Source organism: Hyperolius riggenbachi, chromosome 1 (assembly GCF_040937935.1).
Source record: "Hyperolius riggenbachi isolate aHypRig1 chromosome 1, aHypRig1.pri, whole genome shotgun sequence".
Taxonomy (NCBI): domain Eukaryota; kingdom Metazoa; phylum Chordata; class Amphibia; order Anura; family Hyperoliidae; genus Hyperolius; species Hyperolius riggenbachi.
The window spans coordinates 638,056,491-638,082,975 of record NC_090646.1 but is presented as its reverse complement, the minus strand read 5'-3'; the positions used below and the strand labels follow the sequence as shown (position 1 = coordinate 638,082,975).

The following is a 26,485-nucleotide window of genomic DNA, read 5'->3' as shown; positions in this document are numbered from 1 at the left end:
GAAGACGCAGGCAGGAAGACGCAAGACAGAAGACTGAAGGCGGAAGACGTAAGACGGTAGACTGAAGGCAGAAGACGGAAGATGGAAGACGGAAGACTGAAGGCGGAAGATGCAAGACGTAAGATGGAAGTCGCAAGGCAAAAGACTGAAGGCGGAAGACGCAGGACGCAAGATGGAAGACTGAAGGCGGAAGACGCAAGACGGAAGACGCTAGACGGAAGATGGAAGACGGAAGACTGAATGAGGAAGACGGAAGGTGCAAGAAGGAAGACTGAAGGCGGAAGACGCAGGACGGAAGACGGAAGAATGAAGGCGGAAGACGGAAGAATGAAGGCGGAAGACGGAAGAATGAAGGCGGAAGAATGAAGGCGGAAGATGGAAGACGCAAGATGGAAGATGGAAGACGCAAGATGGAAGATGGAAGACGCAAGACAGAAGACTGAAGCCGGAAGACGCTAGACGGAAGATGGAAGACGGAATACTGAATGAGGAAGATGGAAGACGGAAGGCGCAAGAAGGAAGACTGAAGGCGGAAGACGCAAGACGGAAGACGGAAGAATGAAGGCGGAAGACGCAAGACGGAAGACGGAAGAATGAAGGCGGAAGACGGAAGGCGGAAGATGCAAGACGGAAGACTGAAGGCGGAAGATGCAAGACGGAAGACAAAAGACTGAAGGCGGAAGACGCAAGACGGAAGATGGAAGACGCAAGACTGAAGGCGGAAGACGCAAGATGGAAGACTGAAGGCGGAAGACTAAAGGCGGAAGACGCAAGACGGAAGACCCTAGCCGGAAGATGGAAGACGGAAGATAAAAGACTGAAGGCGGAAGACTGAACACGGAAGACTGAAGGCGGAAGACGGAAGACGCAAGACAGAAGATGGAAGACTGAAGGCGGAAGACGCAGGCAGGAAGACGCAAGACAGAAGACTGAAGGCGGAAGACGGAAGATGGAGGACAGAAGACTAAAGGCGGAAGACAGAAGGCAGAAGACGCAAGACGGAAGATGCAAGACAGAAGACGCAAGACGGAAGACTGAAGGCGGAAGACGCAAGATGAAAGACGCAACACGGAAGATGGAAGACGGAAGACTGACGGCGGAAGACACAAGACGGAAGACTGAAGGCGGAAGATGGAAGGCGGATGACGCAAGATGGAAGACTAAAGGCGGAAGACGCAAGACAGAAGACGGAAGACTGAAGGCGAAAGACGCAAGACGGAAGACTGAAGGCGGAAGACGCAAGACGGAAGATGGAAGACCGAAGACTGAAGGCGGAAGACGCAAGACGGAAGATGGAAGACCGAAGACGGAAGACTGAAGGCGGAAGACGCAAGACGGAAGACTGAAGGCGGAAGACGCAAGACGGAAGACTGAAGGCGGAAGACGCAACACGGAAGATGGAAGACGGAAGATGGAAGACGCAACACAGAAGATGAAAGACACAAGACGGAAGACTGAAGGCGAAAGACGGAAGACGCAAGACGGAATACGGAAGACTGAAGGCGGAAGACGCAACACGGAAGATGGAAGACGACAGATGGAAGACGGAAGACTGACGTCTGAAGACGCAAGACGGAAGACTGAAGGCGGAAGACGCAAGGTGGAGGACGGAAGACTGAAGGCGGAAGACGGAAGATGGAAGACTGAAGGCGAAAGACGGAGGACGAAAGATGGAAGACGCAAGACGGTAGGCTGAAGGCAGAAGACGCAAGACGGAAGATGGAAAACGGAACACTGAAGGCGGAAGACGCAAGACGGAATACGGAAGACTGAAGGCGGAAGACTCAAGATGGAAGACTGAAGGCGGAAGATGGAAGACGGAAGACTAAAGGCGGAAGACGCAAGACAGAAGATGGAAGACTGAAGGCGGAAGACGCAAGACGGAAGACCGAAGGCGGAAGACGCAAGACCGAAGGCGGAAGACGCAAGACGGAAGACTGAAGGCGGAAGACGCAAGACGGAAGACTGAAGGCGGAAGACGCAAGACTGAAGGCGGAAGACGCAAGACGGAAGACTGAAGGCGGAAGACGCAAGACGGAAGACTGAAGGCGGAAGACGCAAGACGGAAGACTGAAGGCGGAAGACGCAAGACGGAAGACTGAAGGCGGAAGATGGAAGGCGGAAGCCGCAAGACGGAAGACGCAAGATGGAAGATGGAAGACTGATGGCAGAAGATGCAAGACGGAAGACTGAAGACGGAAGACTGAAAGCGGAAGACGGAAGACTGAAGGCGGAAGACGGAAGACTGAAGGCGGAAGACACAAGACGGAAGACTGAAGGCAGAAGACGCAACACAGAAGATGGAAGACGGAAGATGAAAGACGGAAGACTGACGGCGGAAGACGCAACACAGAAGATGAAAGACGCAAGACGGAAGACTGAAGACGCAAGACGGAATACGGAAGACTGAAGGCGGAAGACGCAACACGGAAGATGGAAGACGAAAGATGGAAGACGGAAGACTGACGTCTGAAGACGCAAGACGGAAGACTGAAGGCGGAAGACGCAAGGCGGAGGACGGAAGACTGAAGACGCAAGACGAAAGACGCAAGACAGAAGATGGAAGACGCAAGACGGTAGGCTGAAGGCAGAAGACGCAAGACGGAAGATGGAAGACGGAAGATGGAAGACGCAAGACGGTAGGCTGAAGGCAGAAGACGGAAGATGGAAGACGGAAGACTAAAGACGAAAGACGCAAGACGGAAGACTGAAGGCAGAAGACGTAAGACGGTAGACTGAAGGCGGAATATGGAAGACTGAAGGCGGAAGACGCAAGACAGAAGATGGAAGTCGGAAGACGCAAGACGGAAGACAAAAGACTGAAGGCGGAAGACGCAGGACGCAAGATGGAAGACGGAAGACTGAAGGCGGAAGACGCAAGACGGAAGACAGAAGACGCAAGACGGAAGATGGAAGACGCAAGACGGAAGACGCAAGACAAAAGACTGAAGCCGGAAGACGGAAGACGCTAGACGGAAGATGGAAGACTGAATGAGGAAGATGGAAGACGGAAGGCGCAAGAAGGAAGACTGAAAGCGGAAGACGCAAGACGGAAGAATGAAGACGGAAGAATGAAGACGGAAGACGCAAGACGGAAGACGCAAGACGGAAGGCGGAAGATTGAAGGCAGAAGACTGAAGACAGAAGATGGAAGACTGAAGGCGGAAGACGCAGGCCGGAAGACGCAAGACGGAAGACTGAAGGCGGAAGATGGAGGACAGAAGACTAAAGGCGGAAGACAGAAGGCAGAAGACGCAAGACGGAAGACTGAAGGCGGAAGACGCAAGACAAAAGACGCAACACGGAAGATGGAAGACGGAAGACTGACAGCGGAAGACGCAAGACGGAAGACACAAGACGGAAGACTGAAGGCGGAAGATGGAAGGCGGAAGACGCAAGACTGAAGGCAGAAGACGCAAGATGGAAGGCAAAAGACTGAAGGCAGAAGACGCAAGATGGAAGACGGAAGGCGGAAGACGCAAGACTGAAGGCGGAAGACGCAAGACGGAAGACGCAAGACAAAAGACTGAAGACGGAAGACGCTAGACGGAAGATGGAAGACTGAATGAGGAAGATGGAAGACGGAAGGCGCAAGAAGGAAGACTGAAAGCGGAAGACGCAAGACGGAAGAATGAAGACGGAAGATGCAAGACGGAAGACGGAAGACGCAAGACGGAAGGCGGAAGATTGAAGGCAGAAGACTGAAGACAGAAGATGGAAGACTGAAGGCGGAAGACGCAGGCCGGAAGACGCAAGACGGAAGACTGAAGGCGGAAGATGGAGGACAGAAGACTAAAGGCGGAAGACAGAAGGCAGAAGACGCAAGACGGAAGACTGAAGGCGGAAGACGCAAGACAAAAGACGCAACACGGAAGATGGAAGACGGAAGACTGACAGCGGAAGACGCAAGACGGAAGACACAAGACGGAAGACTGAAGGCGGAAGATGGAAGGCGGAAGACGCAAGACTGAAGGCAGAAGACGCAAGATGGAAGACAAAAGACTGAAGGCAGAAGACGCAAGATGGAAGACGGAAGACTGAAGGCGGAAGACGCAAGACTGAAGGCGGAAGACGCAAGACGGAAGACCGAAGGCGGAAGACGCAAGACGGAAGACTGAAGGCGGAAGACGCACCACGGAAGATGGAACACGGAAGATGGAAGACGGAAGACTGACGGCGGAAGACGCAACACAGAAGATGAGACGGAAGACTGAAGGCGGAAGACGCAAGACGGAATACAGAAGACTGAAGGCGGAAGACGCAACACTGAAGAAAGATGGAAGACGGAAGACTGACGTCTGAAGACGCAAGATGGAAGACTGAAGGCGGAAGACGCAAGGCGGAGGACGGAAGACCCTAGCCGGAAGATGGAAGACGGAAGATAAAAGACTGAAGGCGGAAGACTGAAGACGGAAGACGCAAGACAGAAGATGGAAGACTGAAGGCGGAAGACTGAAGGCGGAAGACGCAAGACAGAAGATGGAAGACTGAAGGCGGAAGACGCAAGACAGAAGACTGAAGGCGGAAGACGTAAGACGGTAGACTGAAGGCAGAAGACGGAAGATGGAAGACGGAAGACTGAAGGCGGAAGATGCAAGACGTAAGATGGAAGTCGCAAGGCAAAAGACTGAAGGCGGAAGACGCAGGACGCAAGATGGAAGACTGAAGGCGGAAGACGCAAGACAGAAGACGCTAGACGGAAGATGGAAGACGGAAGACTGAATGAGGAAGACGGAAGGTGCAAGAAGGAAGACTGAAGGCGGAAGACGCAGGACGGAAGACGGAAGAATGAAGGCGGAAGACGGAAGAATGAAGGCGGAAGATGGAAGAATGAAGGCGGAAGACGGAAGGCGCAAGATGGAAGATGGAAGATGGAAGACGCAAGATGGAAGATGGAAGACGCAAGACAGAAGACTGAAGCCGGAAGACGCAAGACGGAAGACGCTAGACGGAAGATGGAAGACAGAATACTGAATGAGGAAGATGGAAGACGGAAGGCGCAAGAAGGAAGACTGAAGGCGGAAGACGCAAGACGGAAGACGGAAGAATGAAGGCGGAAGACGCAAGACGGAAGAATGAAGGCGGAAGACGGAAGGCGGAAGATGCAAGACGGAAGACTGAAGGCGGAAGATGCAAGACGGAAGACAAAAGACTGAAGGCGGAAGACGCAAGACGCAAGACGGAAGATGGAAGACGCAAGACGGAAGACTGAAGGCGGAAGACGCAAGATGGAAGACTGAAGGCGGAAGACTAAAGGCGGAAGACGCAAGACGGAAGACCCTAGCCGGAAGATGGAAGACGGAAGATAAAAGACTGAAGGCGGAAGACAGAAGGCAGAAGACGCAAGACGGAAGACTGAAGGCGGAAGATGGAAGGCGGAAGACGCAAGACTGAAGGCAGAAGACGCAAGATGGAAGACAAAAGACTGAAGGCAGAAGACGCAAGATGGAAGACGGAAGACTGAAGGCGGAAGACGCAAGACTGAAGGCGGAAGACGCAAGACGGAAGACCGAAGGCGGAAGACGCAAGACGGAAGACTGAAGGCGGAAGACGCACCACGGAAGATGGAACACGGAAGATGGAAGACGGAAGACTGACGGCGGAAGACGCAACACAGAAGATGAGACGCAAGACGGAAGACTGAAGGCGGAAGACGCAAGACGGAATACAGAAGACTGAAGGCGGAAGACGCAACAGTGAAGAAAGATGGAAGACGGAAGACTGACGTCTGAAGACGCAAGATGGAAGACTGAAGGCGGAAGACGCAAGGCGGAGGACGGAAGACTGAAGGCGGAAGACGCAAGATGGAAGACTGAAGGCGAAAGACGCAAGACTGAAGACGGAAGATGGAAGACGCAAGACGGTAGGCTGAAGGCAGAAGACGCAAGATGGAAGACGGAGGACTGAAGGCGGAAGACGCAAGACGGAATACGGAAGACTGAAGACTTAAGATGGAAGACGCAAGACGGAAGACTGAAGGCAGAAGACGTAAGACGGTAGACTGAAGGCGGAAGACGGAAGACTGAAGGCGGAAGACGCAAGACGGAAGATGGAAGTCGCAAGATGCAAGACAAAAGACTGAAGGCGGAAGACGCAGGACGCAAGATGGAAGACGGAAGACTGAAGGCGGAAGACGCAAGATGGAAGACGCTAGACGGAAGATGGAAGACGGAAGACTGAATGAGGAAGACGGAAGATGGAAGACGGAAGACGGAAGGTGCAAGAAGGAAGACTGAAGGCGGAAGACGCAAGACGGAAGAATGAAGGCGGAAGACGCAAGACGGAAGACGGAAGAATGAAGGCGGAAGACGGAAGATGCAAGACGGAAGACAAAAGACTGAAGGCGGAAGACGCAAGACGGAAGACGGAAGACTGAAGGCGGAAAACGCAAGACGGAAGACTGAAGGCGGAAGACGGAATACTAAAGGCGGAAGACGCAAGACGGAAGACGCTAGCTGGAAGACGGAAGATAAAAGACTGAAGGCGGAAGACTGAAGACGGAAGACTGAAGGCGGAAGACGCAAGATGGAAGACAAAAGACTGAAGGCAGAAGACGCAAGATGGAAGACGGAAGACTGAAGGCGGAAGACGCAAGACTGAAGGCGGAAGACGCTAGACAGAAGATGGAAGACTGAAGGCGCAGGCCGGAAGACGCAAGACAGAAGACTGAAGGCGGAAGACGGAAGATGGAGGACAGAAGACTAAAGGCGGAAGGCAGAAGACGCAAGACGGAAGACGCAAAACGGAAGATGGAAGACGGAAGACTGACGGCGGAAGACGCAAGACGGAAGACACAAGACGGAAGACTGAAGGCGGAAGATGGAAGACGGAAGGCGGAAGACGCAAGACGGAAGACTAAAGGCGCAAGACAGAAGACGGAAGACTGAAGGCGGAAGACGCAAGACGGAAGACGCAAGACGGAAGATGGAAGACTGAAGGCGGAAGACGCAAGACGGAAGATGGAAGACCGAAGACTGAAGGCAGAAGACGCAAGACCGAAGACTGAAGGCGGAAGACGCAAGACGGAAGATGGAAGACCGAAGACTGAAGGCGGAAGACGCAAGACTGAATACGCAAGACGGAAGACTGAAGGCGGAAGACGCAACACGAAAGATGGAAGACGGAAGACTGAAGGCGAAAGACGGAATACGGAAGACTGAAGGCGGAAGATGCAAAACACAAGATGGAAGACGAAAGATGGAATATGGAAGACTGAAGGCAGAAGACGGAAGACGGAAGACTGAAGACGCAAGACGGAATACGGAAGACTGAAGGCGGAAGACTCAAGATGGAAGACGCAAGACGGAAGTCGGAAGATGCAAGACGGAAGAAGCAAGACGGAAGACTGAAGGCGGAAGATGGAAGACTGAAGGCGGAAGATGCAAGACGTAAGATGGAAGTCGCAAGGCAAAAGACTGAAGGCGGAAGACGCAGGACGCAAGATGGATGACTGAAGGCGGAAGACGCAAGACGGAAGATGGAAGACGGAAGACTGAATGAGGAAGACGGAAGGTGCAAGAAGGAAGACTGAAGGCGGAAGACGGAAGAATGAAGGCGGAAGACGCAAGACAGAAGACTGAAGCCGGAAGACGCAAGACGGAAGACGCTAGACGGAAGATGGAAGACGGAATACTGAATGAGGAAGATGGAAGACGGAAGGCGCAAGAAGGAAGACTGAAGGCGGAAGACGCAAGACGGAAGACGGAAGAATGAAGGCGGAAGACGCAAGACGGAAGACGGAAGAATGAAGGCGGAAGACGGAAGGCGGAAGATGCAAGACGGAAGACTGAAGGCGGAAGATGCAAGACGGAAGACAAAAGACTGAAGGCGGAAGACGCAAGACGCAAGACGGAAGATGGAAGACGCAAGACGGAAGACGGAAGACTGAAGGCGGAAGACGCAAGATGGAAGACTGAAGGCGGAAGACTAAAGGCGGAAGACGCAAGACGGAAGACCCTAGCCGGAAGATGGAAGACGGAAGATAAAAGACTGAAGGCGGAAGACTGAAGACGGAAGACTGAAGGCGGAAGACGGAAGACGCAAGACAGAAGATGGAAGACTGAAGGCGGAAGACGCAGGCAGGAAGACGCAAGACAGAAGACTGAAGGCGGAAGACGCAAGACGGAAGACGCTAGACGGAAGATGGAAGACGGAATACTGAATGAGGAAGATGGAAGACGGAAGGCGCAAGAAGGAAGACTGAAGGCGGAAGACGCAAGACGGAAGACGGAAGAATGAAGGCGGAAGACGCAAGACGGAAGACGGAAGAATGAAGGCGGAAGACGGAAGGCGGAAGATGCAAGACGGAAGACTGAAGGCGGAAGATGCAAGACGGAAGACAAAAGACTGAAGGCGGAAGACGCAAGACGCAAGACGGAAGATGGAAGACGCAAGACGGAAGATGGAAGACGCAAGACGGAAGACTGAAGGCGGAAGACGCAAGATGGAAGACTGAAGGCGGAAGACTAAAGGCGGAAGACGCAAGACGGAAGACCCTAGCCGGAAGATGGAAGACGGAAGATAAAAGACTGAAGGCGGAAGACTGAAGACGGAAGACTGAAGGCGGAAGACGGAAGACGCAAGACAGAAGATGGAAGACTGAAGGCGGAAGACGCAGGCAGGAAGACGCAAGACAGAAGACTGAAGGCGGAAGACGGAAGATGGAGGACAGAAGACTAAAGGCGGAAGACAGAAGGCAGAAGACGCAAGACGGAAGATGCAAGACAGAAGACGCAAGACGGAAGACTGAAGGCGGAAGACGCAAGATGAAAGACGCAACACGGAAGATGGAAGACGGAAGACTGACGGCGGAAGACACAAGACGGAAGACTGAAGGCGGAAGATGGAAGGCGGATGACGCAAGATGGAAGACTAAAGGCGGAAGACGCAAGACAGAAGACGGAAGACTGAAGGCGGAAGACGCAAGACAGAAGACGCAAGACGGAAGATGGAAGACCGAAGACTGAAGGCGGAAGACGCAAGACGGAAGATGGAAGACCGAAGACGGAAGACGGAAGACTGAAGGCGGAAGACGCAAGACTGAAGGCGGAAGACGCAAGACGGAAGACTGAAGGCGGAAGACGCAACACGGAAGATGGAAGACGGAAGATGGAAGACGCAACACAGAAGATGAAAGACGCAAGACGGAAGACTGAAGGCGAAAGACGCAAGACGGAATACGGAAGACTGAAGGCGGAAGTCGCAACACGGAAGATGGAAGACGACAGATGGAAGACGGAAGACTGACGTCTGAAGACGCAAGACGGAAGACTGAAGGCGGAAGACGCAAGGTGGAGGACGGAAGACTGCAGGCGGAAGACGGAAGATGGAAGACTGAAGGCGAAAGACGGAAGACGAAAGATGGAAGACGCAAGATGGTAGGCTGAAGGCAGAAGACGCAAGACGGAAGATGGAAAACGGAACACTGAAGGCGGAAGACGCAAGACGGAATACGGAAGACTGAAGGCGGAAGACTCAAGATGGAAGACGCAAGACGGAAGACGCAAGACAGAAGACTGAAGGCGGAAGACGTAAGACGATAGACTGAAGGCAGAAGACGGAAGATGGAAGACGGAAGACTGAAGGCGGAAGACAAAAGACTGAAGGCGGAAGACGCAGGACGCAAGATGGAAGACTGAAGGCGGAAGACGCAAGACGGAATACGGAAGACTGAGGGCGGAAGACTCAAGACGGTAGACGCAAGACGGAATTCGGAAGACGCAAGACGGAAGAAGCAAGACGGAAGACTGAAGGCGGAAGACGGAAGATGGAAGACTGAAGGCGGAAGATGCAAGACGGAAGACGCAAGACGGAGGACTGAAGGCGGAAGACGCAAGACGAAAGACGCAACATGGAAGATGGAAGACGGAAGACTGACGGCGGAAGACACAAGACGGAAGACTGAAGGCGGAAGATGGAAGACGGAAGGCGGAAGACTCAAGACGGAAGACTAAAGGCGGAAGACGCAAGACAGAAGATGGAAGACTGAAGGCGGAAGACGCAAGACGGAAGACCGAAGGCGGAAGACGCAAGACCGAAGGCGGAAGACGCAAGACGGAAGACTGAAGGCGGAAGACGCAAGACGGAAGACTGAAGGCGGAAGACGCAAGACGGAAGACTGAAGGCGGAAGATGGAAGGCGGAAGACGCAAGACGGAAGACGCAAGACGGAAGATGGAAGACTGATGGCAGAAGATGCAAGACGGAAGACTGAAGACGGAAGATGGAAGACGGAAGACTGAAAGCGGAAGACGGAAGACTGAAGGCGGAAGACGGAAGACTGAAGGCGGAAGACACAAGACGGAAGACTGAAGGCAGAAGACGCAACACAGAAGATGGAAGACGGAAGATGAAAGACGGAAGACTGACGGCGGAAGACGCAACACAGAAGATGAAAGACGCAAGACGGAAGACTGAAGACGCAAGACGGAATACGGAAGACTGAAGGCGGAAGACGCAACACGGAAGATGGAAGACGAAAGATGGAAGACGGAAGACTGACGTCTGAAGACGCAAGACGGAAGACTGAAGGCGGAAGACGCAAGGCGGAGGACGGAAGACTGAAGACGCAAGACGAAAGACGCAAGATGGAAGACGCAAGACGGTAGGCTGAAGGCAGAAGACGCAAGACGGAAGATGGAAGACGGAAGATGGAAGACGCAAGACGGTAGGCTGAAGGCAGAAGACGAAAGATGGAAGATGGAAGACGGAAGACTGAAGGCGGAATACGGAAGACTGAAGGCGGAAGACTCAAGATGGAAGACTAAAGACGAAAGACGCAAGACGGAAGACTGAAGGCAGAAGACGTAAGACGGTAGACTGAAGGCGGAAGATGGAAGACTGAAGGCGGAAGACGCAAGACAGAAGATGGAAGTCGGAAGACGCAAGACGGAAGACAAAAGACTGAAGGCGGAAGACACAGGACGCAAGATGGAAGACTGAAGGCGGAAGACGCAAGACGGAAGACAGAAGACGCAAGACGGAAGATGGAAGACGCAAGACGGAAGACGCAAGACAAAAGACTGAAGACGGAAGACGCTAGACGGAAGACTGAATGAGGAAGATGGAAGACGGAAGGCGCAAGAAGGAAGACTGAAAGCGGAAGACGCAAGACGGAAGAATGAAGACGGAAGACGCAAGACGGAAGACGCAAGACGGAAGACGCAAGACGGAAGACGCAAGACGGAAGGCGGAAGATTGAAGGCGGAAGACTGAAGATGGAAGACTGAAGGCGGAAGACGCAGGCCGGAAGACGCAAGACTGAAGGCGGAAGATGGAGGACAGAAGACTAAAGGCGGAAGACAGAAGGCAGAAGACGCAAGACGGAAGACTGAAGGCGGAAGACGCAAGACAAAAGACGCAACACGGAAGGTGGAAGACGGAAGACTGACAGCGGAAGACGGAAGACACAAGACGGAAGACTGAAGGCGGAAGATGGAAGGCGGAAGACGCAAGACTGAAGGCAGAAGACGCAAGATGGAAGACAAAAGACTGAAGGCAGAAGACGCAAGATGGAAGACGGAAGACTGAAGGAGGAAGACGCAAGACTGAAGGCGGAAGACGCAAGACGGAAGACCGAAGGCGGAAGACGCAAGACGGAAGACTGAAGGCGGAAGACGCACCACGGAAGATGGAACACGGAAGATGGAAGACGGAAGACTGACGGCGGAAGACGCAACACAGAAGATGAGACGCAAGACGGCAGACTGAAGGCGGAAGACGGAATACGCAAGACTGAAGACGGAAGACTGAAGGCGGAAGACGCAAGACGGAAGACTGAAGGTGGAAGACGGAAGAATGAAGGTGGAAGACGCAAGACGGAAGACTGAAGGCGGAAGCCGCAAGGCGGAAGACGCAAAACGGAAGACGGAAGACTGAAGGCGGAAAACGGAAGACGGAAGACTGAAGGCGGAAGACGCAAGACGGAAGACTGAAGGTGGAAGACGCAAGACGGAAGGTGGAAGACGCAAGACGGAAGGTGGAAGACGCAAGACGGAAGGCGGAAGACGCAAGACGGAAGACTGAAGACTGAAGACAGAAGACGGAAGACTGAAGACGGAAGACTGAAGGCGGAAGATGCAAGACGGAAGACGGAAGACTGAAGGCGGAAGACGCAAGACGGAAGACTGAAGGCGGAAGACGCAAGACGGAAGACTGAAGGCGGAAGACGCAAGGCGGAAGACACAAAACGGAAGACGCAAGACTGAAGGCGGAAAACGGAAGACGCAAGACGGAAGACTAAAGGCGGAAGACGCAAAACGGAAGACTGAAGGCAGAAAACAGAAGACGCAAGACGGAAGACTGAAGGCGGAAGACGGAAGACTAAAGGCGGGAGACGCAAGACGGAAGAATGAAGGCGGAAGACGCAAGACACAAGACGGAAGCCTGAAGGCGGAAGACTGAAGGCGAAAGACTGCAGGCGGAAGTCGGAAGACGCAAGACGGAAGACAGAAGATGGAAGTTCCCTTGTGTAACTTGCTATAAAAAACCCATTCTGGCATCTTTTGTGTTGATTGCAGTCTGGCTTTTGTCCTGTTGCCTGCAGTGTTAAAGTTCCTTGCAGAGACACCAGTAAGAAGTCCCTCTTCTTTGAGGTCAATCCCCGGCTAGGCTTGATGCAGCTTATGGTACAGTTAAGTAGCTGGTCACGTTAGTCATGGTGGGACATTTTAAAATATACCCTAAAGGTGCTTATTAATGATAAAATTTCCCAAATGATCAACCATCCGATCTTTGTGATCAATTGGAAATGATTGTCCTGACCCTCCAACGGAGGGGAAAATGATAAGCAATTCAATCTGAAAAAAAGAACCACTCCGCAATTCAGATCAATGGAATGTATGATTGATCGTTTGGGAGATTGTACTGTTATTGGACACCTTAAAGGGAACTTAAACTAAGAGGGATATGGATGTTTCCTTTGAAACAATACTAGTTACTTGGCAGTCCTGCTGAACTCTTTAGCTGCAGCAGTGGCTGAAGAATACATCTGAAACAAGCATGCAGCTAATCCAGTCTGACTTCAGTCAGAGCACCTGATCTACATGCTTGTTCAGGGGCTGTGGCTAAAGTATTAAAGACACAGGATCAGCAGGAGAGTCAGGCAACTGGTATTATTTTAAAAGGAAACATCTATATCATTCTCAGTTTAGGTTCCCTTTAAAGAAAACCTGAGACTTTTAATAGAGCTGTATTTATATTTAACTGGGACTTCCTCCACCCCCATGCGGTCAGTGGCCTCCCTTGCTGTTTCCCCATCGGTTACCTCCGCTAATTTGGCCGGTTGTGCTCTTCTGGGCATGCCCAGCAGCTGGGAGTGTTCTGCTCCAGCGCAGGCTCAGATGGGGGTGTGTGCTCAGACAGGCTGTGCGTGCGCAGAGACTGGTCAGATTAGCGGAGTTGAATACAGGAGAGCGGTGAGGGAGCCCATGCACCTCTTGGCTGGAGGAAACCCCAGGTAGGTATAAATACAGCAGTATTTAAAGTCTCAGGTACACTTTAAGACTTATTGGAATTTCTCGCCGCAACCGATATGACCAGCTGCGTCACCCTGTTGCAAGGAATGGCTGCATTTATGAAAATAGGTGAGGCCAGCAGTAGGAAGTCAGTTAAGAGGCAGAGAAGGAATCTTTGGCTGTGATTGGTTGGTTGATGTACTTCTCTTGTGTTCCAGCTGTGCGTTACATGTGGAGCTAAGTCAGAAGCGATCAGATGAGGTGTCGGGATGTCTGACGAAACCATCAGCCTAGAAAGGCTCCTCCGCACTGCTGCAGCTTTGTGCTGCCTATTCACCAACGAAGGAATGATAGCCATGGCAAGCTGAGGGTGGTGGCACAGTAGCATCATGAGTGTACTCCTATGTATAATATATATTTCTGCAAACATTTATGGAAGTGCTGCGGGGGGGGGGGGGGGGGCGGCTTTGAGGAGCCCCCCCGCAGCACGCAGATAGCCGGCGGCGATCAGACGTCCCCAGCAGGACATACCTCTAGTGGGGAAAAAAGTTGGGAAGTCTGGTCACCCTGCAGCAAACCTGATCCGTGCTGTGGGCTGGAGAGCCCACGCAGCACAGATCAGGGAAAAGGAGCCTGGTCCTTAAGTGGTTAAGAGGGTCAAATATTGGAGTCTACTTCTACACGAGGTCGACTTATATAAGAGGATATACAGTAATTACAGTGACAAAAGTAACGTGTGTAAAATGTGTAACATATTCCAATAAACAAAAGGTGAGAGAGCCCTGTCCTTGCAAGCTTACAATTTACAGGAAGAGAAAAGACGCCTTAGGCCACATACACACATCAGACCATAGTCTTTTGAAAATGAAAGATCACAGACCAATCTTACCACCCTTCATGTAGTATGAGAGTTATACTCTACACCAGGCTTTCTCAACCAGGGTTCCCTGGAACCCCAGGGTTCCTTGAGTACTCTGCAGGGGTTCCTTGGCATTTTCCCCCATCGTGGGTGAAGTATATAGAGCACATTATAATAGGTGATACTGTAACAGGAACCACTAAATTGGGGGATCAGGAGACAGTATAATGAGTGGCAGTGTAATAGGGGGTAGTGAAATAAACAGCCACACATACTTTTAAAGACCATGCTTCCTCCAAAATAATTACAGGGGTTCCTTGAGATCAAAAAATTGTTTGCAGGGGTTCCTTGAGATCAAAAAGTTATTTGCAGGGTTCCTCCAGGGTAGAAAGGTTGAGAAAGGCTGCTCTACACAGTCTTTTCTATGGAGCTGAACTCCACATCAGAAAAAACCTTTGCAAGATGCTGCACACACAGATGCTGCACAGACACAAAAGATCAGTATCTGCAAAAGATCTGTTCCTGCCAAAAATCCATTCCTGCAAATTGCAATGATAGTCTATGAGATCTGCAGATCATCATACACACATGATTTAACTGACATTCATCTGCAGATCAGATCCACCAGGATGGATTTTCAGATCTGCAGATGATTGCTTGATCTTGCAAAGATTTTTTTCTGATGTGGAGTTCAGCTCCATAGAAAAAACTGTGTAGAGTATGGCTCTCATACTACATGAAGGGTGGTAAGATTGGTCTGTGATCTTTCATTTTCCAAAGACTATAGTCTGATGTGTGTATGAGCCTTTAGAGTGGATCTAATTAACATTTATAAATACATCAGAGGGCAATATAAAAGCTTGGCGGATGAGCTTTTTGTCCTTAGGCCTTCCCAAAGGACTAGAGGACATAATCTGCGCATGGAGGAAAAACGTTTTAGCCATTTATTTAGGAAAGGGTTCTTTACAGTAAGAGTGATTAAGATGTGGAATGCATTGCCACAGGAAGTAGTTATGGCAAATTCTAGATTTGCATTTAACCTCCTTGCCGGTTATCCTGAGCTCAGCTCGAGGTAACCTGCGTAGGAGGATTTCTCAGGCCCTGCTGGGCCGATTTTCAAAATTTTTTTCTTACTGCACGCAGCTAGCACTTTGCTAGCTGCATGCAGTTTCCGATCGCCGCCAATTCGCCGCTACCCGCCGTGCCTCACGGCCCCCCCCCCCCTTCCAGACCCCTTGCGCAGCCTGGCCAATCAGTGCCAGGCAGCGCTGAGGGGTGGATTGGGATTCCCTCTGACGTCCGACGTCAATGACGTCGGTGATGTCATCCCGCCCGGTCGCCATGGCAACCGGGGAAGCCCAGCAGGAAATCCCGTTCTGAACGGGATTTCCTGCTTACTCTGATCGCCGAAGGCGATCGGAGTGGATAGGGGGATGCCGCTTGTCAGCGGCTATCATGTAGCATGCCCTGGGCTCGCTACATGATTTAAAAAAAGTGCTGCGCTGCCCCCTTGCCGCCAGCATTGTAACGGCAAGGGGGTTAAAGGAGGCTTAGATGCTTTCCTTGCGATTAAAGACATCCATGGCTATAATTACTAGGTAATGCCCAGTTGTGTTGATCCAGGGATTGTATCTGATTGCCATCTGGAGTAGGGAAGGATTTTTTTCCCTTTTGGGGCTAATTGGACCATGCCTTGTAAGGTTTTTTTTGCCTTCCTCTGGATCAACAGGGATATGTGAAGGAGCAGGCTGGTGTTGTACTTTGTCTCCTGGTTGAACTCGATGGACATATGTCTTTTTTCAACCCAAATAACTATGTAACTATGTGGAAACAAGAGGTTGGGTAGTATGCAATAAACATACCTAGAGGCAGTGAGTGTGTTTAAGGATATCTGGTAGGAGTGCAACTTGGCCTTAAGTCAAGGGGGGGAATAGCCTAATGTAGAGGGTATCTTGTCGTAAAAAAGGGAGTTTTAATGGAGGGTTTAAAGATATCAAAGGTTGTGGAGTGACGGATGTGTTGTGGCAGAGGTTTCCAGAGGAGGGGTGAAGCACATGCGAAATCTTGTCTACGTGAATGTGAGGAGGTGATTCTAAAGGAGGACAAAAATAGGTCATGTGTAGAGATGTCCGATTTTCGGTTCGCGAACCGCAATAGACTTCAATGGGGAGGCGAACTTTGAAAAATAGAATAAAATTATGCTGGCCACAAAAGTGATGGAAAAGATGTTTCAAGGGGTCTAACACCTGGAGGGGGGCATGGCGGAGTGGGATACATGCCAAAAGTCCCGGGGAAAAATCTGGATGTGACGCAAAGCAGCGTTTTAAGGGCAGAAATCACATTGAATGCTAAATTGCAGGCCTAACGTGCTTTAAAACATCTTGCATGTGTATACATCAATCAGGGAGTGTAATTAGAGTACTGCTTCACACTGACACACCAAACTCACTGTGTAACGCACCGCAAACAGCTGTTTGTGTAGTGACGGCCATGCTGGACTACTGCGCAACATGGCGAGATTGCTCTTCCTCACTCAGAGATGTCAGGTAATGTGTGACTTCCTTCTAAACTTTCCATGGCATTGTTAAAAAGTTTACGTTTTGTTTTTAAATTACATTTTCTACTTGCTGTGTACTTGTTCAGTACCGCTACAATGAGAATCCTGTGGAGGCGGGCAAGTCTGCCATTGTGACCCCGGGTAATGGCCGGTGAATGAGGGGTTTGAATCCGGTGTGGAGCCTGAGCAACGGCTACCACTACACATCCAAGGAGGGCAGCGGGCAGGCATGCACGCCCGCCCGCCCCGAGGTAGTGACCAAAAATAACAATACAGGAGGAGGACTTTCGAGGCCCTGCTGTGTATTTGAAATGAATGTACTTTAAATCCTTTAACGAGAACCAGTTATGGCGGGCAAAGATGACACCACATTCCTTTCACGAGAATCATATGGAGGCGGGCAAGTCTGCCATTTGTGACCCCGGGTAATGGCCGGGGAATGAGGAATGGAATCCGGTGTGGAGCCTGAGAAACTGCTACCACTACACATCCAAGGAGGGCAGCAGGCAGGCATGCACGCCCGCCCCGAGGTAGTGACCAAAAATAACAATACAGGAGGCGGACTTTCGAGACCCTGCTGTGTATTTGAAATGAATTAACTTTAAATCCTTTAACGGGAATCCGTTATGGAGGGCAAGTCTGCCATTGTCACCGCGGGGAATGAAGGTTGGATTCCGGCCCAAAGTGGGAGCCTGCTGAGACCCATACTGTAGCTGCCCTGACCGTGCTTTGCAGACCAGGCATCTGTGGTCAGATGGACCCTTGAGCCAGCGGAAGTCAAACCAAGTCGAAAGCATTTGCCAAGAATGTTTTACAGAGGGCAAGTTTTTTTGCCCTTTTTTAAAAAATTTTGAAAATGATAGATGGTTGTATTTTTAAATTGTTTGAAAGTTTAGATGGTTGTATTTTTAAATTGTTTGAAAGTTTAGATGGTTGTATTTTTAACCTCCCTGGCGGTAAGCCCGAGCTGAGCTCGGGCTATGCCGCGCAGGGGGAGATCTCAGCCCCTGGTGGGGCGATTTTTAATCTGTAAATTGCTGTGCGCGCAGCCAGCACTTTGCTAGCCGCGCGCACAGCTTGATCGCCGCCGCTCTGCGGCGATCGGCCGCACGCAGCGGCGAAAGAGGGCCCCCCCCCCCGCCAGAGCCCTGCGCTGCCCGGACCAATGAGTTCCGGGCAGCGCTATGGGCTGGATCGGAGGTGTCTGACGTCAGGACGTCGGCTGACGTCCATGACGTCATCCCGATCGTCGCCATGGCGACAGGAGAAGCCAAACAGGGGAACGCGTTGTATACGCGTTCCCCTGTTTGCTATAGATGCCGGCGACGATCGCACTAGAGGGACACATGTGCCCTCTAGTGGTGTTTCATGTAGCTACCACTCTGGTAGCTTTACATGAAACAAAAAAAAAAAAATTTAAAAAAAAGTTTTTTTTGCCAATTTGGCAAAAAAAATTAACCGCCAGGGAGGTTAAATTGTTTAAAAGTGTATCCATTCAAGTGCAAGTTATGCACTGAGTGCCAGGTATAATATGCAGTCACAGATGCAGTGAAAGGTATGCAGTGACTGCAAACAGCCGTTTGTGTAGTGACGGCCGTGCTGGACTGGTGCGCACCATGACGAGAGTGCAGGTGATGGTGGCTTTTCAGCCCATATGCTCGCCCGGCTGATGTAGCTGAATGACAGAACAGTGACTGTCCAGCTGATCAAATTTGGTCTGACCACAATGAAGCAACGACCTTATTATCTTTTGTGTGCCACCCCCACCCGAGACACTCAAATAGCCGGCGGTCATTGCTTCATTGTGATGCGCAAGCCCCTTCACCGCGGCAAGGTAATGATCACAAAGGGGGATGGGCACATGTACACGCACCAGAAAAATTAGTGTAGCGGCCGCTGCTAGCAGCGGCCTTAAAAATTCAGGAATCCGCCTAGAGTCCTGGACCCTGTTGGTAGTGGCGGAGAAGGCAGTCAAGCGGCCTGCAGGCAGAGATGCTGTGTGTGGGGACTGACTTAGTCTTCGGTCGTGCAGTAGCCCTCCGTGATCCATTCCTCATTCATTTTGATAAAGGTCAGGTACTGAACACTGTCGTGACTTAGGCGACTTCTCTTCTCAGTAACTATGCCTCCAGCTGCACTGAAGGTCCTTTCTGACAGGACGCTTGCGGCAGGGCAAGAGAGAAGTTGTATGGCAAATTGGGACAGCTCTGGCCACAGGTCAAGCCTGCGCAACCAGTAGTCCGAGGGTTCATCGTCGCTTTTCGCAGAGTCTACATCCACACTCAAGGCCAGGTAGTCGGCTACCTGCCACTCCAGGCGTTGTTGGAGGGTGGATCCGGAAGGATTATGGCGAGGAGTTGGACTAAAGAACGTCCGCATGTCCGACATCACCCTGAGATTGCTGGAGCGTCCTGTCCTTGCCTGCGTGGACTTGGGAGGAGGAGGGTTACTGCCAGTGGTACCTTGATTGCGTTTTGCAGCCACATCACCCTTAAATGCATTGTAAAGCATCATCGACAGCTTGTTCTGCAAGTGCTGCATCCTTTCCGCCTTTTGTTGAGTTGGTAAGAGGTCCGCCACTTTGTGCCTGTACCGAGGGTCTAGTAGCGTGGCCACCCAGTACAGGTCATTCGTCTTGAGTTTTTTGATACGGGGGTCCCTCAACAGGCTGGACAACATGAAAGAGGACATCTGCACAAAGCTGGATGCAGACGTACTCTCCATCTCCTCTTGCTCTTCCTCAGTGACGGGACGCAACTCCTCTTCCTCCCCCCCAGCCACGAACAATACCACGGGAACGTGGAGCAGCAGAAGCCCCCTGTGATGGCTGCCGCGGTTGTTCTCCTTCCGCCGCCTCTTCCTCCTCCACAGAAACACCTTCCTCATCATCACCATCATCAGAGTCTGACTCCTCTCCTTCCCCACACGACTCCTCTTCTTCCTCCTCCTCCCCCCTCTGTGCTGCCGCCGGTGTTGTGGAAAAATCAGGTTCGTGTGTAAATGGCTCCCACGACTCCTGCTGCCCTAACTCTTCTTGTTCACGCTCCTCCACAGCTGTATCCACCACTCTACGCACGGCACGCTCCAGGAAGTAGGCGTAGGGGATCAAGTCGCTGATGGTGCCCTCATCGCGACTCACCAGTTTGGTCACCTCCTCAAAGGGCTCCATGACCCTGCATGCATTTCGCATCAGTGTCCAGTTGTTGGGCCACAACATCCCCATCCTCCCAGATTGTGTCCTTGTACTGTAATGATACAGGTACTGGGTGACGGCTTTCTCCTGGTCTAGCAGGCGAGAGAACATCAGCAGGGTGGAATTCCAGCGAGTCGGGCTATCGCAAATCAGGCGTCTCACCGGCAAGTTTATTCTACGCTGAATCTCCGCAAAGCATGCCATGGCCTTGTAAGAGCACCTGAAATGCCCACACAACTTCCTGGCCTGCTTCAGGACGTCCTCTAAGCCTGGGTACTTGGACACAAATCTTTGCACGACCAGATTAAGCACATGTGCCATGCAGGGTATGTGTGTCAGCTTTCCCAAATTCAACGCAGCAATGAGATTGCTGCCGTTGTCACACACCACGTTGCCGATCTCAAGCTTGTGCAGGGTCAGCCATTGCTCCACCTGTTTGTTAAGAGCAGCCAGGAGAGCTGCTCCAGTGTGACTCTCCGCTTTCAGGCAAGACATGACTAACACTGCATGACACCGTCGCACCTGGCATGCAGCATAGGCCCTGGGGTGCTGGGGCTGTGTAGCTGGAGAGGAGATGGCGGCACCAGCCAAGGAGGAGGAGGAGGATGACGACAGCGAAGCGGTGATAGCAGGTGGAGAGGAGGTGGCTGGAGGCCTGCCTGCAAGCCGTGGAGGTGTGACAAGTCGGTCCTCTGCGCAGCCACGTACTCCCTGCTTGCTGCCATCGGTCACCAGGTTGACCCAATGGGCTGTGTATGTAATGTAGTGGCCCTGCTCGTGCTTGGCAGACCAGGCATCTGTGGTCAGGTGGACCCTTGACCCAACGCTGTGTGCCAGAGATGGCACCACTTGCCTCTCAACTGCACGGTACAGTTTGGGTATGGCCTTTTGTGAAAAATAATTGCGGCCTGGTATCTTCCACTGCGGTGTACCAATGGCCACAAACTTACAGAAAGCCTCTGACTCCACCAGCTTGTATGGTAATAGCTGGCGAGCTAATAGTTCCGCCACGCCAGCTGTCAGACGCCGGGCAAGAGGGTGACTGGCAGACATTTGCTTCTTCCGCTCAAATACTTCCTTCATGGACAGCTGGGCACGGGGGGGGGGGCTGGTCGGAAATGCCCCCCACCCCTCCCCGCTAAGCTCTCCCTTCTGCCGGTACCCTATAATTAAATTTAAGTGCCCAAAAGTACCTGAGGAGGAGGAGGGCAGGAAGAGGGAAGCCGGAGTTCTTGGGCGCTAGTACCATCTGGTACTTCCGCCCTCTCTTGATGCACTTCCTGCTTACATTTGAAGTCGTGTCAAGAGTGCGCAGAAGTTCCGCGATGACGCGTACGAGGGTACGGTTCATGTAGATGACGCGTACCCTCGTTCGCGTCATCGCGGTACTTCTGCACCCTCTTGACGCGACTTCAAATGTAAACAGGAAGTGCGTCAAGAGAGGGCGGAAGCACCAGATGGTACTAGTGCCCAAGAACTCCGGCTGCCCTCTTCCTGCCCTCCTCCTCCTCCTCAAGTACTTTTGGGCACTTAAATTTAATTATAGGGTACCGGCAGAAGGGAGAGCTTAGCGGGGAGGGGTGGGGGGCATTTCCGACCCCCCCCCCCCCCCCCGCGCGCGCTCGGGGCATGCTCTCCCTTTATGCTGGGACCCTATAGGGGCCCCAAAGGGACATGTTCGGGTTGGGTTCGGGGTTCGGCTCGAACATGCCGAACATCAGGGGCATGTTCGGCCGAACCACACCGAACATCCAGATGTTCGCCCAACACTACTGGGTACTGCTGTGGGCAGAGGAGAAGGAACCGCTGAAGGGAAGAGGCGGTGTAGAGGAGGGTGGCTGTGAAGGTGCAAGGGAGAAAGTGGATGAAGACGATGCACCTGAAGGAGGAAGAGGAGAAGGAGGGTGGCTTGTCTTTTGAGGGGTGCTGCTTTTCCTCCGGTGTTCTTGCCATAGCTGTTTGTGCCTCCTCTCCAGGTGCCTTCGTAAGGCACTTGTCCCTACGTGAGAGTTGGCCTTTCCACGGCTCAATTTTTGCTGGCAGAGACAACAGATGGCTTTGCTCTGATCTGAGACACACACATTAAAAAATTTCCAAACCGCTGAGTCCCCCTGGGCTGATGGCGCTACGGTGGCATCAGCAGCTGATGCTGAAGGGCATGTTGGCTGGCTGGCCATAGCTGGCGATACATGGCGCCGGACACTGCCCCCAGCTGTTTCTGAGGACGAGCTCCCTCTGCTTCTATCATGGAGTCGTCTCCTCCTAGTCCTCTCTGAATCCTCCTCTGAACTGTCCCCCTGGTCATCTCCTCTACCGGGAACATATGTGGTATCCGTATAATCGTCATCATAATCCTCCTGGCCAGCTGCGCTTTCCTCAGAAACCTCCTCAACTGCACCAACTTCAGGTGGTCCATCATCCACATACGTTACGTCCATACTATCGCCACCTAACTCAGACGTAGGAGGTGGTGTACCTGCGCCTTCTTCTTGTTGTTGCAGTAGTGGCTGTGAATCGGTGATTTCACCACCACCACCACCAAATAACTACTGCGAAGTGTCAAATGCAGCGGATGTGGTGCTTGTTGTAGCGCTGGTGGCTGCAGGAGATGAGGTGTTCTGTGTTAAATACTCAATCACCTCCTCACGATTTTGGGAAGTGATGGCACGTGCCTTCTTCTGAGCACTGTATTTTGGGCCAGGTCCGCACAAAATCACAGCAACACCACCTCGCACAGACCTGCCGGTGCCTGGTGGCCTTCCTCTACCTGGTTTGTCCATTTTGTCCATCTCGGGGGGATGCTAGGTATATGCAGTGAGCTGGGTTCACTCAACACAACATGTAGTAGGTATATGCAGTGAGCTGGGTTCACTCAACACTACAGGTAGTAGGTATATGCAGTGAGCTGGGTTCACTCAACACAACAGGTAGTAGGTGTATGCAGTGAGCTGGGTTTACTCAACACTACAGGTAGTTATGTGCAGTGATGAGGTGGGTTAAGTAAACACAACAGGTGGTAGGTATATGCAGTGAGCTGGGTTCACTCAACACTACAGGTAGTAGGTATATGCAGTGAGCTGGGTTCACTCAACACAACAGGTAGTAGGTAAATGCAGTGAGCTGGGTTCACTCAACACAACAGGTAGTAGGTGTATGCAGTGAGCTGGGTTTACTCAATACAACAGGTACTGGGTACATGCAGTACTGGGTAGTACAATGTGCAGCTCCCTGTCACAAACACAGGCAGTCAGTCACTGAATGTGCTGGGCTGCTGGCAGTGGCACACACACACTATCAATTAGCAAGGCTGTGCATGCAACAGAAGTGTCAGTTTGACACACAGTAAAAAAAAAAAAAAAAAAGTACAGGATGAGCTCTGACAAGAGCTAGGGTGCTATAAAAGCAATAACAATCAGCCAGGAGCAAACTAAGCAGCCAAGAACCTAACTAATCTGTCCCTAGAAGAACAAGTCTGCAGCAGCTGTCCCTTTCCTCTCACTAGCAGGCACACGAGTGAGTGTAATGGCCGCCGGACCCTGCCTTATATAAGGGGGGGTGGGGCTCCAAGGCTTACTGTAGCCTGAATGGCTACAATGTGCCTGCTGACTGTGATGCAGAGGGTCAAAGTTGACCCTCATAGTGCATTATGGGGCGAATCGAACTTCCGGAAAAGTTCGCCTGGCGCAGGCGAACGCGAACCCCCAATGTTCGCCTGGAACCGTTCGCCGGCGAACCGTTTGCTACATCTCTAGTCATGTGCAGATCTGAGATTGCGGTTGGGTTGGTATCTGGAAATTAGTGAAATAATGTACAGGTGAGAGAGATTGTGGGGAGCTTTGTAAGTTAGGGTTAAGAGTTTGAACTGAATCCTCTGTTTAATAGGTAGCCAATGAAGAGCTTGAGAGAGAGGTCAGCAGAAGAAGAACGAAAGAAAGATGAATGAGACGAGCAGCTGAGTTCGGTACAGATTGGAGCCAGTCTGTTAGCTGGTAGTCCACAAAGTAGTATGTTACAATAGTCCAGACGAGATCTTATAAAATGCATTGTAGTACTGATGTAGTGTTTTCATTCTCTTGCAGCCTTGTCAGATGTTTTATCAGGTGTGTTACGAGGCCGTCCAGCGTCTTGTCACTTATGGTGCCCTGCTGTTAGCTGAGGTGAGTATAGCTCGCTGTATGACCACACCCACTTTTAATTTTTTATTATTTGCTTTTTGTGAGGCTTTTTTTTTTTTTAAGAATGACTTCAGCTAATGAGCTTATTATACAGACTATAATGGAGTAGCAATATCTCTGCCATAACTGTCACAAACGTTTTATTTCTTCCTTAAAGGACAACGGAAGTGAGCGGGCTATGGAGGCTGCCATATTTATTTCCTTTTAAGCAATACCAGTTGCCTGGCTGTCCTGCTGATTCTCTGCCTCTAATCTTTTAGCCATAGCCCCTGAACAAGCATGCAGCAGATCAGGTGTTTCTGCCATTATTGTCACATCTGACAAGATTAGCCACATTCTTATTTCTGGTGTGATTCAGACACTACTGCTGCCAAATAGAACAGCAGGGCTGCCAGGCTACTGGTATTGCTTAAAAGAAAATGCATATGGCAGCCTCCATATTCTTCTCACTTTAGTTGTCCTTTAAAACTTCTTCATGTAATGGTGTAATTGGCTTTTCAGTCAAATGGAAAAAGACACTATTCTAAATTCCAGGGTGTTACATTATCTTGTAACCATTTCATTTGTTTCAAACTTATTGTATTTAAAAGGACAATTTACTTGAGAGGGATACAGAGGCTCACTTATGTCCTTTTAAACAATGCACATTGCCTGGCTCTCCTGCTGATTCTCTTCTTCCAATACTTTTAGTAATAGACCCTGAACAAGCATGCAGACCAGATGTATGACTAGATTAGCGGCATGCTTGTTTCATACACTACTGCTGCATAAAAGGTCAGCAGGATGACAGGCAACTGGTATTGTTTAACGTGAACCCAAGGTGAGATTGATATAGAGGCTGCCATATTTGTTTTTTTAAACAATGCCAGTTGCCTGGCTGTCCTGCTGATCTATTTGGCTGCAGTGGTGGCTGAATAACACCAGAAACAAGCATGCAGTAAAGTAAAATAGTACATCGTCCTACAACAGAAGTGATGACACGCAGTGTACTGTGTAGTCACTGTGTAGTTATTACAACCAGAACTGATATTCCTCTGGTGTTTCCGTACTTTAAAGATACACCCATTGTGATGTTCTTTGTAAATGTGAATTAGGATGATCAAGAAGACAGGAGTCCCAATCTCACGGAGCCAGCGTGGGACAGTAAGATTCCGGAGCGAGTGCAGTGGAGGAGCGATGAGGAGGATGAGGACAGCGATTTCGGAGAGGAGCAGAGGGACTGATATCTGAAGGTAATGACTGAGGTGTCCATACATCAGAGGGCTTTGCTCACTAAAGCAGAACTCCGCTGCCCTATACTGAGTTTTTCTGTGCATGTGAATCACAGATATTCCACAATCTTTCTACCAGACACTGCTGGGTCGGAGTGTCAGCCAGCTAATTATTTAATTCATTCAGGTGTGAAAGGAGATTAAGGCTGGCTTTACACTAAAAGTGCATGATTGATGCCACCCGTCAGGGATCAGGACCCGTTCCCCTTGGGTGACATCGGTGGGCCAGGATGCACACATGCAAGTCAGCTGTGTAGCTGATGACACGCTGTGTTGCTATGTAGTGGGTGTGACATCACCTGGCGGGCTTAAGGCGTGAACAATAGAATTGGGCATCGCTCAGGGTGAGTAGATACTTCTGGCTAATTGCTTGCATGTTACAGGTGGGCAGCCCTGTACACACTCCTGATCATCAGCTGACTTGAGTCAGGCATGTATGCAAGGCTTCAGCCTGATGCACAATGGTGCGCTCACAGTGTATCCTAAGCAAATACGCTGTGCCCTGTTACAGTGTCCTGGAAGGTGTTCACATTGCTCACTGTTGTGCATCTGGTCCTCCACTGCCACCATTATCACCTCCTCCATTCAGGTCCTCCAGTGCTACTGACACCTCCGCTGGGTTCAGGGACAAGTGCTGATGTATAGCTCAGAGCCCCAGCGGAAGCACAGGGCTCCTATTGGTTTGCAGAAGACTAATGGGAACCCTCCCTTGCAACAGGGTGGATTCTTATTCGTTTACCGTGAACCAGTGAGAATCATTCTTGGTGAAGGGGAGGATTTCCATTAGTCTTTTGCAGCCCTGTGGGAGCCCTATGCTTCTGCCAGGGCTCTGATAGATATACTGGTGCTTTACCCTGAGCCCCGCAGTATACAAACAGCAGCAGAGGACTGGAATAGCAGCAGAATACAGCAATGGAGGGGAAACAGCCTAGTGAGAATGGACATTGCCATAGGCTTGCACTGACTCCGTGGGCACC

General features: G+C 51.2%; 1 long non-coding RNA gene across 1 annotated transcript; it reads left to right on the top strand.

Moving 5' to 3' along the window:
- Positions 1-23,946: 23,946 nt before the first annotated feature.
- On the top strand, positions 23,947-25,465 carry LOC137560275 (uncharacterized). Its single transcript, XR_011029820.1, has 3 exons — positions 23,947-24,023; positions 24,142-24,219; positions 25,332-25,465. It is a non-coding gene; the product is annotated as an uncharacterized lncRNA (long non-coding RNA).
- Positions 25,466-26,485: the final 1,020 nt, after the last annotated feature.